Source organism: Schistocerca gregaria, chromosome 7 (genome assembly GCF_023897955.1).
Source record: "Schistocerca gregaria isolate iqSchGreg1 chromosome 7, iqSchGreg1.2, whole genome shotgun sequence".
NCBI classification, from domain to species: domain Eukaryota; kingdom Metazoa; phylum Arthropoda; class Insecta; order Orthoptera; family Acrididae; genus Schistocerca; species Schistocerca gregaria.
Window position 1 is genome coordinate 58,776,523 of NC_064926.1, and position 15,639 is coordinate 58,792,161.

Below are 15,639 nucleotides of genomic sequence, written 5' to 3' on the forward strand. Positions count from 1 at the left end.
CGAATCCCTACTCATCAAAAATACTAAAGACTGCAAGGGAGTATCACGGTTGCAGAGAAAGGAAACTGCTTCAGTTTTCCCTATCGGTTAACACTTAAAATGTTGTGATTCTTGAGTTTCTCGCGGCGTATTTGATAATCAAAATATCCACGGGTGTACTGCCGGTCTATAGTGTCCAACAGGCACAATATTTCGGCGGTCAAACATGTCGCCATCATCAGGTGAACTGACGGACTGAGCTCCTGTGAACGTGCCGGCACGGAGATCCGTACGCTATGGCTGCTCAGAGGGAACTGGGTTCAGTCGCGGCGGCGGCCGATTTAAATACCCTCCGCCCGCGGCGCGCTCCCTCCGCCGTCCGCGCCCCGCGCCACGGTCTCGCGGTGGAACAGATTGCGACGGCGTCTGAGATGACGTCGGTGTGATGGCTCTGTCCGCCGTGGTCGTCACAACTATGACTTTGCTCGATTTACTCTTGATTAACCCAACCGCTGGTTCCCAAGCCTTGCTAAGATTATAGCCACAGTCACGGTTTATGAGGTCGTCATTGGTGCGAATTGACTTCCTTACACATCTAAACTCCATACACCCCAACATCAAATTCACTATGGAGACTGAAATGGAAGGTAAATTACCTTTCCTTGAAGTCTTGGTCAGGAGAAGGGCTGACGGCACCCTAGGTCATGGGGTGTATCGAAAGACAACACACACTGATCTGTATTTGCACGCAGACAGCTGCCACCACCCTTCACAGAGGAATGGTGTACTTAAAACTCTAGTACATAGAGCGCGCACTATCTCTGACACAGAGAGTCTACCCCAGGAATTGGAACATCTGAGAACTGTGTTTCGAAAAAATGGGTACTCAGAGTGGCAGATCCAATGTGCTCTCCGCCCAACCACTGCAGCACAACCTGTTGAGATGGATGAAGTCACGAGGGAGGAGGTAGGCACTGCATTTATTCCATACACAGGCGCACTCTCGGGGAAAATAGCCCGTATTCTGAAGAAACACCGGGTCGGAACCGTGTTTTGTCCTCCGAATAAAACTCGTGCACTGGTGGGGAGCGCCAAAGATGACCTCGGTTTGAGGAAGGCCGGCGTGTACCAGATTCCGTGTCAATGTGGCAAGTCGTAAACTGGTCAGACAATGCGTACTGTCGAGGATCGATGCCGTGAACACCAGAGGCACACTCGACTGATGTATCCGAGCAAGTCGGCGGTCGCTGAACATTGTTTGTCGGAAAATCACGCTATGGAGTATGACCGCACGAGGATTCTGGTACAGACGTCGAGATACTGGGACAGCGTTGTTAGAGAGGCCATCGAAATTCGCACCAATGACGACCTCATAAACCGTGACTGTGGCTATAATCTTAGCAAGGCTTGGGAACCAGCGGTTGGGTTAATCAAGAGTAAATCGAGCAAAGTCATAGTTGTGACGACCATGGCGGACAGAGCCATCACACCGACGTCATCTCAGACGCCGTCGCAATCTGTTCCACCGCGAGACCGTGGCGCGAGGCGCGGACGGCGGAGGGAGCGCGCCGCGGGCGGAGGGTATTTAAATCGGCCGCCGCCGCGACCGAACCCAGTTCCCTCTGAGCAGCCATAGCGTACGGATCTCCGTGCCGGCACGTTCACAGGAGCTCAGTCCGTCAGTTCACCTGATGATGGCGACATGTTTGATCGCCGAAATATTGTGCCTGTTGGACACTATAGACCGGCAGTACACCCATGGATATTTTGATTACTTAAAATGTTGAATGAAAGCATGTTAACGTGCATGCATTCTGTTGGCTAGGTGAGTGATGTCAGTCTGTTGTACTTGGTCAATACAGGGACGGTTCATGTTGTTTGTGGATGACACTGAAGTTGTTGTCTGATGATGTTTCATACATGCTCGATCGCAGACAGATGTGGTGATTTAGTAAGTCGAAGCAACATGTTGACATTCTTTAAAGAATGTTGGGCTACAACAGCGATATGTGGGCGAATGTTATCCTATTGGAAAACATCCCATGACATGCTATTCATGAATGGCAGCACAACAGGTTGAATCATCTGACTGATATACAAATTTGCAATTCGGTTGCATGGAGATAAGCGCGAGACTGCTGCTGCTGTCATATAAAATCGCACCCCAGACGATAACTCCAGGTGTAGGTCCAGTGTGTCTAGCACACAGACAGGTTAGCTGCAGGCACTCAACTGGCCTCCTTCTAACCAACAAACGGCGAGTACTGGAAACAAGGCAGAATCAGGTTTCATCATAAAATACAACACACCTCCATTTTGCTCTCCAATGAGTCGCAACAGGTGGTGGGTTGAGGTCAATGGAGTGCACACTACAGGGCAACTGGCTTGGAACTGCCCTTAAAGTAACCGATTTGTAAAAGTTCGTTGTCTCACTGAGCTGCTCAGACTGCTGCAGCAGGCGCAGTACAATGGGGTAGAGTCATACACCAAACACGATGGTCTTCTCTCCCAATAGTGCCACGTGGCTGTCCATAGCCTGGTCTTCTTGCAAGCGTACATTCTCGGGAGTACCGTTACCAGGATTCATGTATTTTGACTACATTCCTGCAAAGTCTTTCTGTAGTATCACAGAAGGAATATTCATCTTCTTGCAGCCCTATTACACGACCTCATTGAAACTCAGTGGGGTGTTGATAGTGTCGTCTTTGTTGCTATGAAAACGTTCTTGGGTAACATCAACTTACCACGTCCAATCTGAAAGGCAACTAACGCTGTCGACTATTATGGCATGTATTTAAAGCAAACATGATTTGTATCCTCACAGTGGCGCTACTGACGTTACTCTTATGCGACTGGCGCGAAACTGGAATGGGCATCATATTTCATATGTAGGACCATGTGTACCATCCTATGGTCATGTTGCACAACTTCATATTGGTACTCTAATTTTTTCCTGTCAGTGTATTACGTGGCATACTCCGCAAAAATGACTATAACAAGTTCAGACATACCTCACGTTGAACAAGTAAAGAACTGCAACAAATACATACTAAGTCTATATTATCATTGTGTGAGATAGCTGTAAGTCTGACTCTAATATTGCTATGAATAAACGATGGAAAAAAAACAAAATTTACACTGTAAAGGAAATCATTATCCCAAGCAGCATAACACAGGAGCAGGATAGACATCCACTTTATTTAAAAATAAATTTGAGATGGTGGAGACCTACACGTAGCTATCCCCACTCGACTTACCTTGCAGCATCCTGGGCAGACACCATCTTAGACAGTCGTTGGTACACTAGTGCCAGTTGCAGTGCGTGGCGTTTTTCTGCCGCCTCAGTGTCTGCCTTAGCCGGCTAGCAGAAAACAGCTGAGATAACACAAGCAGATTTTTTCCTTGTAAGATTGGATATACAGTGTGTAGCAGTCAGAGCTTACCCATTAGAGCACTCTGTAGGACGTTTTGCGAGGAAATTCGATAAATGTTTTGCATGTATGGTATATCGTCACTACATGACATCACTAAAACAGTACGATCTCATATATATATATACCCTCTCTCTAGATTCCGAGAATGTTTCCAGTAATTACATATTATGAACATTCTGCATACTAGCAAAGCTTTCGTGATTCCTCTATTACTATTCACCATTTTGTCAATTTCTCCCTTTGCATTTGTAAGACATGCATATAAACAATTACTTATCTCTGCTTCTGCAGTATTAATGTGTAACATCACTATAAAGATGTCCCACTGAGGCATTCATCCAGCTTGAAGTCCTGAATATCGTGATTTAGCTAGAATTCTTTTTCTTGGATGTTTCTTGTGTATCATTTAAGCAGCTTAATCAATGACCAAAAAAACTTTGTATTACGAACAAAATTATTTTTTGGAGAGTAGCAAAAACCACTGAGAAGTTGGAGCCAGTGCCAGTCATAATTGCCAGTCGTTCATTGCAAATTAACATGTTTCCTCTACTTACGTCAATCGGCTACATACCAAGGCTCTGACCCCACTAAGGTGTCTGACAAATAAAAAATCTCATGAACTACAGTAATTCCACAGGTTTAAAAGCTCATCAATAAACCAAAAGATAGATCATTTATTTGCTCTGAAGCCCTGAATTTTCCTGTTGTAAGTGACTGTGTATGCAACTGTCTGAAAAAATAATCACTGAACTACAAATCTAAAGTGAAAATCTGTAAATTGCATGATTTTGAGTTATTTATGTTTATTCCAGTATAAAATGTTACAGAATCATCATCTTCATAAATATTTAGCTCTAGTTTTTTTAAAAAGTAATCTACGTTTTTGTATAAATAAGTCACTAACTAAATATGCATTCGCGCTCCAAGATTCAACATAACATATTTTAAGTGAATAATTACTTGAATTATGTTATGTGTTATGCATTGATAAATTTAAGTACCATTCTGGAAGTACAAAAATAAAATACTAAGACAAAATGAAGATAATATTATATGAATGAAAATACTTTGTAAGTCTACTTTGTATCAGAACAATGTAAGCCACAAAAGAAAATATGTAAATTAACTAGTCACAGGTGTATATAAAGGATTACAAATGTTAAAGGTACAGTATATACAATTACATATTTTATTCAGAGGTAAATTCAGAAGATGAGCATTTTTACTTGGCTTGACGTTTATACACATACTTGGGAACATCCCTTGTTCCAGTCCAGCAGTAATCTGCTAAAATAGTAGCGCTCCACTTTCCAGCATACCTCTTCTCAAATGTAGCAATATTTTGATGAAATCGCTCCCCATGCTCATCACTTACAGCACCACAATCTTTGGGAAAGAAGTCAAGATTACTATGTAAGAAATGCATTTTCAATAACATGTTGCAACCAAGGTTTCCATAAGATGTCTTAAAACATTCCCATGCATGCTTCTCATCACCTTGTATGATTCCATCACAAGTATTGTCTCCAAAAAGCTCTCGAATCCGTGGACCTACAAAGATGCCCTCTTTTACTTTGTCATCAGTTAAGTTAGGTAATTGTTGCCTCAAGTACTTAAATGTCTCACCATCTTTGTTCATTCCCTTATCAAATTTTTTCATGAGACCTAACTTGATAGACAAGTGTGGTAGCAGGATCTTTTTAGGATCTGCTAGAGGTTTACTCTTAATGTTCTTTATACCTTGTTGAAGAGATTTTCTAGTCGCTATTCATGTTCACCGTAATGAGATGCACGATCTCTACCATCCCATTCACAGAGGAAGCAGCAATATTAAGTATACCCTAACTGCGACCTAATAGCAGTGGAACCACTTTCAAGTTACCACAAATGTGCCACTGATAGTCACTATACTTGATAGCTTCTAGTAAAATGTTCATGTTTTGATATGGCTCTTTCATATGAACACTATACCCAACTAGAACAAAAGGAAGCTCATTACCAATATGTAAAAGCACTGCTTTTAAGCTCAACTTTGACGAATTAGTAAAGAGTCTTCACTCATTAGGGTTGTAATTAATTCTGAGAGCCTTCATTAGACCATTTAAGTCTACACATGCCACAAGACTATCTTGGGTGTTAAAAAAGGAGTGAATTGTTACTCTCTTCTGTGGCAGAACGAAACATTTAGATTGCTTTCCAGAAAATTGCGCTGGTGCAATCTTGATGCTAAAATCTCAGCCTTAGCTTTGGAGAGCCCCAAATCTCTAATGAGATCACTCAACTCATTTTGAGACAATTATTGTGGATCATCAGTTGATGATATACGTATCTGGAAGAAACTCTGGATCGTGATGTACATGCTTCAGGCCATTCAGACTCCCCATCAGAAGTAATCTCATACTCTCTCGGTGCTTCAGGTATTGGCAATCCTTCCCTAGGTAGAGCTGGACATATGGCAGATGGAATGTTAGGATAGATCACTGTCTGCTTCTTCTTCTTAGATATTCCCTTCTTGATAGGAGCAACCATACAGAAGTAGCAGTCACTGACATCGTTAGTTGGCTCACGCCATATCATGAGCACTGTAAATGGCATTGAACATCCTTTCCCATGCATGCAGTTCCTGAGGTTGCTAGCGCTAGTGTTGCAGATCACATGTGGAGCCCAGAGTTTATCCTGATCACCTATTTTGCACCCAAAATAACAACTGTAAACTTTTATAATCAATGGAGTTATTTGATGTTTTTGTGAAGCAAATATCACTTCTCCACACACATAGCAAAATGAGTCAGCACTGTTAACACAAACTCGTGGCATTTTTATCACTTCAGTAGCAGTTAACGTCAACAATTGGTAGTTAATTGGAAACAAATGTGCAAAAATCATTACATGCATTAATAGAGTCACTGAAGTTGAAGACGAGGGAGACAAAAAGATGACTAAAATAGGTAGGAAAATGTTTATATCCAAAACATTGTACAGAAGTAAGACCAGGGACAATCATATAATTCATTGTTACTAGTTGTTATGACTTTGACACATCATTATAATATGTTATTTTAAACTTAACATAAAAATCTGTATATAATTATCTCACTGCAATAAAACAGTGTAAAATGAAAACTAGAGCTAATTCGCAATCAGCACATTAGAATTGATAGGAATTGACTATTTTCATTCGATTTACATTTTCATTGTTGCGCAGTATAATATAATATTCCAGCACCACCACGTGGATGAACATGTGATTGGAACTCATCAAGACAGCACATAAACCACTATATATATAGGATTCCCAAATCGGTTATCAGACAGCACACACACACACACACACACACACACACACACACACACACACACACACACACACACACACACACACACACACACACACACACACACACACACACACACACACACAGATATATATATATATATATATATATATATATATATATATATATATATATAGTTTACTCACTTATAACCTTAGTACATAATGTTCCATGTAAACATCTATACTCATATTACTGGTCGTATACATAGGTTTGAAATGGGGTTTGGTATGTTTTCAGCCACAAAGCTCATGCAACTACCCACTTTACTATATCAAAAATCCTCATTGTGAGTCTGTTGTTGTTCATTCTATGTATGTGTCCATAGAGCTTTCTGAGATTTTTCTGTTCTTTATATGTTGGATGTCATGTCTGATCCTCCTACTTGTATATATTCCCGAAGATATTTGAATTTTTCCACGTTCTTTACCTTTCCATAAGTTCTGTATATGACTTGGTTGTCATAGTTCTTTCTTTCTGTGTACTGCATTTTCTCATATGTTATATGTAGACCTGTTTTGGCAGAGATTTCATGTAAGTTTCCCAGAACGTTTTGCGCTTCTTGTCTATTGTTGTTGACCATTGCCAGGTCATCTGCAAATGCCAGACATTTTATGATGTTATTCATGCACATTCTTCATAAAAATAATTACTTTTACTTTGTTTGATAATTTTGTCCAAGACCATGTTGAATAAAAGTGGTGGGAGACCATCTCCTTGTCTTACCCATGTGTGTATCGCGAATGAGTCTGAAATTTCTCCACCAAATTTTATTTTGGATGTGATGTCTGTAAGTGTCTGTTGTGTGAGTGTCCTAATTTTTCGGCTGCCGAAGTGGCCGTGCGGTTCTAGGCACTACAGTCTGGAACTGCGAGACCGCTATGGTCGCAGGTTCGAATCCTGCCTCAGGCATGGGTGTATGTGATGTCCTTAGGATAGTTAGGTTTAAGTAGTTCAACGTTCCAGGGGACTGATGACCTCAGAAGTTACGTCCCATAGTGCTCAGAGCCAATTGAACTATTTGAACCTAATTTTTCTGCCTATTCAGTACTCTTCTAGTGTGTCAAAGAGAACCTGCCTTTCTATCGAGTCGTAGTCCTTCTTAATGTCCTGAAAAGTTATTACAGTGTCTTCGTCTGTCTGATCTTCAGGACCATTCGCTGGTTCCTAATCTGTTCAGTATAGAATCTTGTTTTTTGAAGCCGTCTTGCTGTACACCTATCTTTGTATCAGCTTGTGGTTCTAGTCTGTTGAGTAATGCCTTGGAGAGAATCTTGTAGGTGATTGGTAATAATGAGATACCTCTCTCGTTACTGTATTAGAGGATGTCTTATTGTCCTTTTTTTTAGAGCCAGTGAATGAACACACATTTCCATTCCTGTGGAATTTTATTTGTATTCCATATTTCTGTGACAAGTTTACGGTTTTTCTTTGTGATGGTTTGATCTTTGAGTTACCAGGTCTCGGAGATAGCGCTATTCTGTTTTTTAGTTATTTTATGATATCTTCTTCTTCTGTCACAGGAAGCAGTTTTGAATCTGAGTTTGGTACTGTTTTTGTGAAGTGTGATTTTTCTTTTTGGCTTCTTGTAGTTGAAGAGTTTATTAAAACAGTTTTTAAGAATTATGCTGCTTTCTTTAGTATTTGTTTCCAATAATCCATTTGTTCTTTTGAAGCAAATATTTGGAGGCTGATAACTATTTTTATTTTGCCTCAATATTCTGTGGAAATGTCTTGTGTTATTTTTCTTGCAGTCTTCCTGGAATTCACTTAGTCTATCTTTGTCATATGTCCTTTTCAATCTTCTAAGATCTTTCGAGGATCGATTTTGGACTTTGTGGAAATCCTGCCATGTCTCTTCTCTTTTGTTCTGTTACTGCTAAACTTCTGCCTCGATTCTACGTGCAGTGGCCTGATCATAAGTTGCATTTAACCATCTATGTTATCGTTTCCTCAGAGGCTGACCCCAGTGCATTACATTCTGAATTGTCTTCATGAGGACTGTTCAATTTCCTGCAATAATTTTGTCTTTGTTTATCTTCAAGTATTCTGGGTCCAGTCTCATAATTTTTTTCTGTGTTGTTTTTCTGTTTCTTGGAAATGGTCTAATTTTTACTTTTTCAGGTGATGGTTAGACTCAAAGAATTTAGCTTCTTTTTTTGTTTGTTATTGCGACATGATCTATTTGAAATTCTCCTCATATGTTTTTGGGAGTTTTCCACTTTGTGAGTTCAAAGTATGAGACGTTCCTCATTCTTGTTGGTGTGTTTGTGTGTTGTCTATGGGCCCCTATTAGCTTGTACTTCTTCTCTGTGCCTAATTATGCACCTAAGTCTCGTAATACAATTTTAACATGACTTTTTGGTATTTTCTTTGTTGTTTCTTCCACATCTTCTCAACAGTTTTCGACTTCTTGTTGTTTCTTTCTATTGTGATCATTTGTCATTGCATATGCATCGATGAATGTGATTGTTTTGTTTCCTGATTTGAAGAATCTTTCTGATATGCATGGTCTTGTCTGTGATTGATTTATGAACTGCAAATCCTGTGCCAAATGTTGTCGGCATTCCTCTTCTGACAGTGGGTTCTCGTTAGCATGTCCTGTAGTTTTCTGTGTTGACGTGGTTTTTATCAGTGAAACACATCTCCTGTATTGTTACGATTTTGACGTGTTTTTTTTTTTCAGGACTTCTGTAAGCTGTTTGAGTCTGCCTATCTTGACCTGCATATTTGTGTTGAGTGTGCCAATATTGTGTTTGTGAAGGGGTTTGACGAACTCTGACTCTTCTCCTTGGCATGAGGTTCCTGGTTCCCCAGAATCAGATTACCAGGAAAGTCCAGTATATTTACTGGGACCTTGGGTAGTGGATATTTTTCTTGTTGTTCCATCATGATTTTTATTAAGTTGAAGGTGGCAGTGGTGCTCTCCGTTGGAGTACGCAATCCCCAGTAGAAGCCATATCTGGGAGGCCTTCTCCTACTTCTCCTATTCACCACCTGGGAGGTGCCTAATGGGGCTCTATCAACCGCACCTCCCCCTCCATAGATATATTAGTGATATTAGTGTCTTGCTGTGTTGTCATCTCGACGAGTTCTGATCAAATGCACAACCATGTGACAGAGGACATGCTCACGCACACACACACACACACACACACACACACACACACCAACGATATGCACAAGCTGGCAGAAGGAAAACATGTATACAATAGCAATGTAATACTTCCTGTAGAATTATTATATTTAGCTATCATTTGTTTTCTTTTTTTTTTTGTACAGATTACTGGAGTCAGATAGTGGCTATGTAGTCTATTGACCAAAGACGGGGAAACACATTTACTTGTGGTGAAGCACTGATTACTATAATTGGTATTGGCTCCACCTTCCCAGAGGTTTTTGTTACTCTACATAAAATAATTTTGTTCATAATCCAGCGCACTGTTAGATGTAATAATTGGCAATGCACAGTCTGGTAGCTGTTCAAGAGAGCATAACCAGTTTTTTCTGTTAGTAGTATTATGATACTGATAATTGATGTGATGTATCAAATAGAGTTGGATAGATCCATATGACTCAAATATTAACAAATTTGTGCTTCATCTTAAATGACACTGTCATATATGGGATGTTGGCAGAGCTGTTAGTGTTCTAATGATACACCAGAAAGCTTCGAGGAGGTGGATTCTAGCTAAGCCTTGATGTGCAGGACTTTAAGCCAGATGTCTGTCTTTAAAACATCCTCATAGTGATGTTACACACTAATATTGCATAGACAAAAATAGTTAAGTATTTATGCTAATTGTTTATGTGCGCATCTTAGGAATGCTGAGCCTGAATTGACAAAAATGTGAATAATAATACAGTGATCAGGAGAGCTTAGCTGGAAAGTAGAGTGTTAATAATATGTCACTACTTGAAATATTCTCAGTATTTAAAGAGAGGGTATTCACATACACATATGCACGTAATTTCATTAATGATGTCAGGCAGTGATGGACCATTCGTGTTACGTACATATGCATAACTTTAATCGAAATTCTTTGCAATGTGTCATTCCAAATGCTCTGATGAGTAAGCTCTTATCACCTGCACACTATATGTCCTCTGGTAGCCGGTCTGAACAGACGAAATCCTGCTGGCCAAGACAAATGCTGAGGTGGCAGAAAGAACATCAAACGCTGTGGCTGGCACTAACATGGTATCAAACGACAGGGGCACTGCCTGTCGAGCATGTTACCAGGTAAATCGAGTGTACACTGTTAATGTGGATCTCTGCTACCATAAATTTCCTTTAAATAAAATGAGTGTCTATCTTAGGGGTATTTGCTTCCCTTTATAGCGTATATTCTGGACTTTTTCTCCAAGATTTATTTTTTGCTGTGGATATTTGTGGAATACTTAGAAAAAATGCGCACTAATTTTATGTTAAACTTGCATGTTGATTAAGATGAATGATACCTTTTTGGCTGTTGTGAACACTAGATGTGTACATGCCAGTGGTGGCTCCCTGCTTCCACGTGGCAACTGGTGCTGCGAAGTACTGCGGGATGTATTAAATTGATGAAACTTCTTCAGTGCAGCGTAGATACATACTGTGGAATTGGTCGCCTGAATGTTGGTGCAAGCACTTTCTGTTGGCTGGCTGCTTCTGTGCAGCTGCCAGCACTATGAAAGCACAAAAATATTGGTAGGAAGATCACCTTACAGACGCTTTTCATAGCTGTGAACTGCCTAGGACTTTAATGTACCAATAATCATGTGTAGATCGCTGTGAGGAACCCATGCCAGCAGGCTGCACTGTTGTACATGACCATTAGCTTTTCAGTGTCCTTAATACGTTGCAAGTGTGAGGCATTTGAGGGCATTTTGTTGGAGCTAAGTGAATTAGAACTTTGGGCAGCATGTCTCAAGAGGAAGCATAATGAAGGCTTTTTGATTCGATCAGTGCATATACTTCTCATATTAATGTCAAGACAATAACTGGTGCAGTCAGCTCTTTGTTAAATTGGATTGAGGCTGTATTGTAATTTTTATGATGGAGCTGGCTCGCAATAGTCATATGTTACGCATGTCTACTGACAGGCACGTAGCATCTGTGTGACTGTGTGTGTGTGGGGGGGGGGGGGGGAGGGGGTGCATAGAAGCTGTTGCTGGAATGTGCTTAGTATAGTGCCAACAACCTGTGGTGTGTGTGACATCCTTTGGCTGAGGCTCCACAGTCTCCCTAATTTCTAGGTAAAGGCAAGGAGTGGGGCATGTATTAAAATGTAGTGATGTAGAACATCTCTAACACATACACAGTCGGAGCACACATGCCATTCCAGCTCTGAAAAAATGCCTATGGCTTATTTGTGCCATACTTTGATAGTGAGTTCCCTCACACACATTAATATTCCTGATCGTAGTATGGCATAATGTACAATGCAGTTGTGTATCTCAGCCTATATATATATATATATATATATATATATATATATATATATATATATATATATGTCTATAGGGAAAGTTTCATACCTTAATTTCATTAGTATATGTAGATCGACGGTAAATCGTCGAAAAAGAGATTTTTTTGTATTTATATTCTGTCCGTTCACCAATTATTGGATTACTAAGTTATTGAAACATATCACATCATCACAAGCTCAGTTCCCTGTTAATACCCATGTCGTAATTGATTGCGTTGTTTATGTACTTATCGTTTAGCATTGCAGAGTTTGCATTATTATTATAGCACTAAATTCTATTTGTTGTATGTATGAGGGTGACCACTTCCTGTGTTAACGTGAAAGAGATTCCAAATCTTCAGAAACTGCATTGTACTACTGCCAGAAGCTCACAGTTACAGATAAGTAGTAAGACCCTCTTACTGCACTGTTTGTTTTGGGTACTGCACATTCAACTAGCTATTACTGGTGACATGTAGGTCCATGCTTTAAGCTGTTATGCAGGTACTTTATAAAATGGAAGTATGTGTGCTACCTTAGTTCATGTTATTGTTAATAGGATGTCGTGGAAAAGTATGAACAGTTTTGTATGTCATACTGTGTTTTTGTTTGCATATATACATATATACACTTCAAACTCCTTCTCTATCTCTAACTTTTCTCCTTCGTATCCTGGCCACTCTCATTCATGGTAGTCACTCACTTTACCTTGAGTCATTACAAACTAGTAAAAAATAGGACTGACAGGCATATTGAAAACAATTTTTTGGTGGAAATCTTTGTCATTATATTGCTCTGTGGATTACAGGTTATTCTTTCAAGCAAACCGTATCTGAAAAGCAGAATGGCAGGTATACGTCGGAGAAGACTGTGGTTTTTATCGATCATTTTGTTAATGTTGATAGGCAGTACCACACAATAGTACTGTACTGATATGGAACTGATGGTCATAATTTAGACTATCTCTTGGTGGAAAACTATGTTATGAATCCGATTCTATTGCTCTGTTGGAGTACTGACTACTCTTCATTAGCTAATTGTGTTTCAATATCAAAATCGGATGTGTATTTCATAGAAGAGTGCAGTTTTTTTAAAGTAACTTTTCTTACTGGTGGAATACAGCACCAAACAGCAAGTCTGTACTAGAAAAGAGACTGGCAGTTTTATGTAATGCAGCTTGTTGTAAACTTCACTAAAATGGATGCTGATGGGCCTAGTGTAGATTTGAATGCAGATGACACAGGTGTTATGCATAATTTTAAAATTTAGTACATAGTTGGAGCAACAACCATAGGATGAAATCTTTTTGTAGAAACAGTAAACAGTCAGTTAGTTACAAAACGGTAGGTATATTAATACCCCTTACCATGCTTTCATAGAAAGGTCTTCAGAAGGAAATATTGACAACTGGATTACATGTCCTGGCAGAGGTACACCTATAGTTATATGTACCCCAGCCACAACATGTAATCCAGTTGTCAGTATTTCCTTTCGAAGAAGAGCTTTCTATGAACGTTGAAATCAAAGTAAAGCGGTTTTGATAAACCTTCCATTTGGTAACTGATTAGCTGGTTACGATTTCTGCAAGGAGATATTATACATAAGTTTTATATTAAAACTGAGAAAACATTTTTCTCAATCGAGACCTTCTTAAAGTGATATATCATACATCAAAATTCTCTACCGATAAAGATAATAGCTAAAGCAAAGAGTATGTTTAGCAGACCTACACCATTAATAAAAATTTCGTTCATCAATTTTTCCACTGGTGTAGTAATAAAGACATTGGTATAGAAGAACATCTTCCAGAAATCAAGACCAAGACATGTTTATAAACTATGCTCTTTCTGCCTATTGTTTTACTGACATACCTGCAAATTAGGAAAAGATTGTTAACAAAAATGAAATATGTATTATAAATAAGTCCTTTATTTTTGCTGGGGAAACATATTTTCCCAAATCCAAGGTCTGCTTCCACTTTTTTACCTTGGTTACACCTAGGTATTTTCTTGTAACTACGGTTTTCTAATGGTAGTATATAATAAAATTACTGGGATTTTCTTCCCCTATGCATTCTTAATAATTTATACTCAGTGACAGTTTTGTGCAGAAATAGTAGGAACCCACCTATTTCATACTTACGGCTCGAGTTTCAGGAAGTAATGAAGAAATAGTACACTGTGGACTATTGCACACTTGTGATGTCATGATTTTAATAATGACTAATTACTGGAAATGTTCTTGAGATTTAGAGAGAGATGTAACAATAAAATATTAGAATGGCGAATAAGACATGTATTCTGGCTAGTTGAAGCTTATTGAGGCTGGGCCTGCATTCTACAGTGTGGGCTGTTTCACACGACTGTTGTGGCTGTGCTGGCTGCTTCCTGCTGGCCACCATTTACCATACATGGGCGAATTTTTGATGGTAGTGCCTTGTATTACAGAGACAGAGGGCATTCCCCTTCTCAATCGTACACCTCTAGTGGGTGTGTGTGTGTGTGTAGCAACGGTCATGGCTTGTAATAAATATATGTGTTGGTGCGTGACAAAGATAGAGGCATTTCTCTCTCTTTCCTCTCTCGCCCTTCTAGTGTGAAATGCTTTTGTTCGTTACTGGTGGACAAAGAGTATGATGTCTGTGAGTAAAGGCATGGGGAGTTTGCATTTGACAGTAGTTCCATGGGCTCGACAAGCAAGACGCAGTGGGTACTGAGCTGATTATCTGGATGTTTCTTGGATTTTTTTTATTAGTTTTAAATGTAGTGAATTTCACTGACATTCCAATCCTATGCCCTTGGTGGGTTGGCATAGTTGTTTAAAGTGTAAATTTTGCAGTTCACATATATATACTTGGATTTGTCTTTCATTATTTGAAAGTCTTCTCTAATCCCTTAGTTTCATACTACTCTAAGGCAGTGTGATAGTGACATTACACCCTAATAATGCAGAGGATATTTGTTTAACATGGGATATAGATATAATTGTTAGACTGTCATGCTGCATTAATTGTTTAGTGTATGCTGTGGTGTGTTTGTAAGTTGTAAATAGCAATAGAGGGATGGGTTTATACACTGGAGTGCTTACGGAAGGTGCATAGCAAGAGTGTTGTTGTTTGTGGAAATTGTTTAGCAGGAATATCAATGTAAGAGTATTTCTTTAAGTATCACACTGTGCTAGTTTTTTAATGTCAGATATCAACGTATTTTTCAATTATCACACAGTGATAATTGTTAAACAATTAAATCACTTACAAATGTGTCAGAGTGGAAACTCGGGTAGCAGTCAAAAATCGGTCAAAAATTCGTTCATACCAATGGGAAGTGTTTGTATGTTGGAACGCTAATAGAAAATAGTGTGACATCATTACTGTATTGTAATTGTGCAGTGCTCCAGTCGCACACTATAGTATCAAACTATTGTATCTCATAAATTATATTA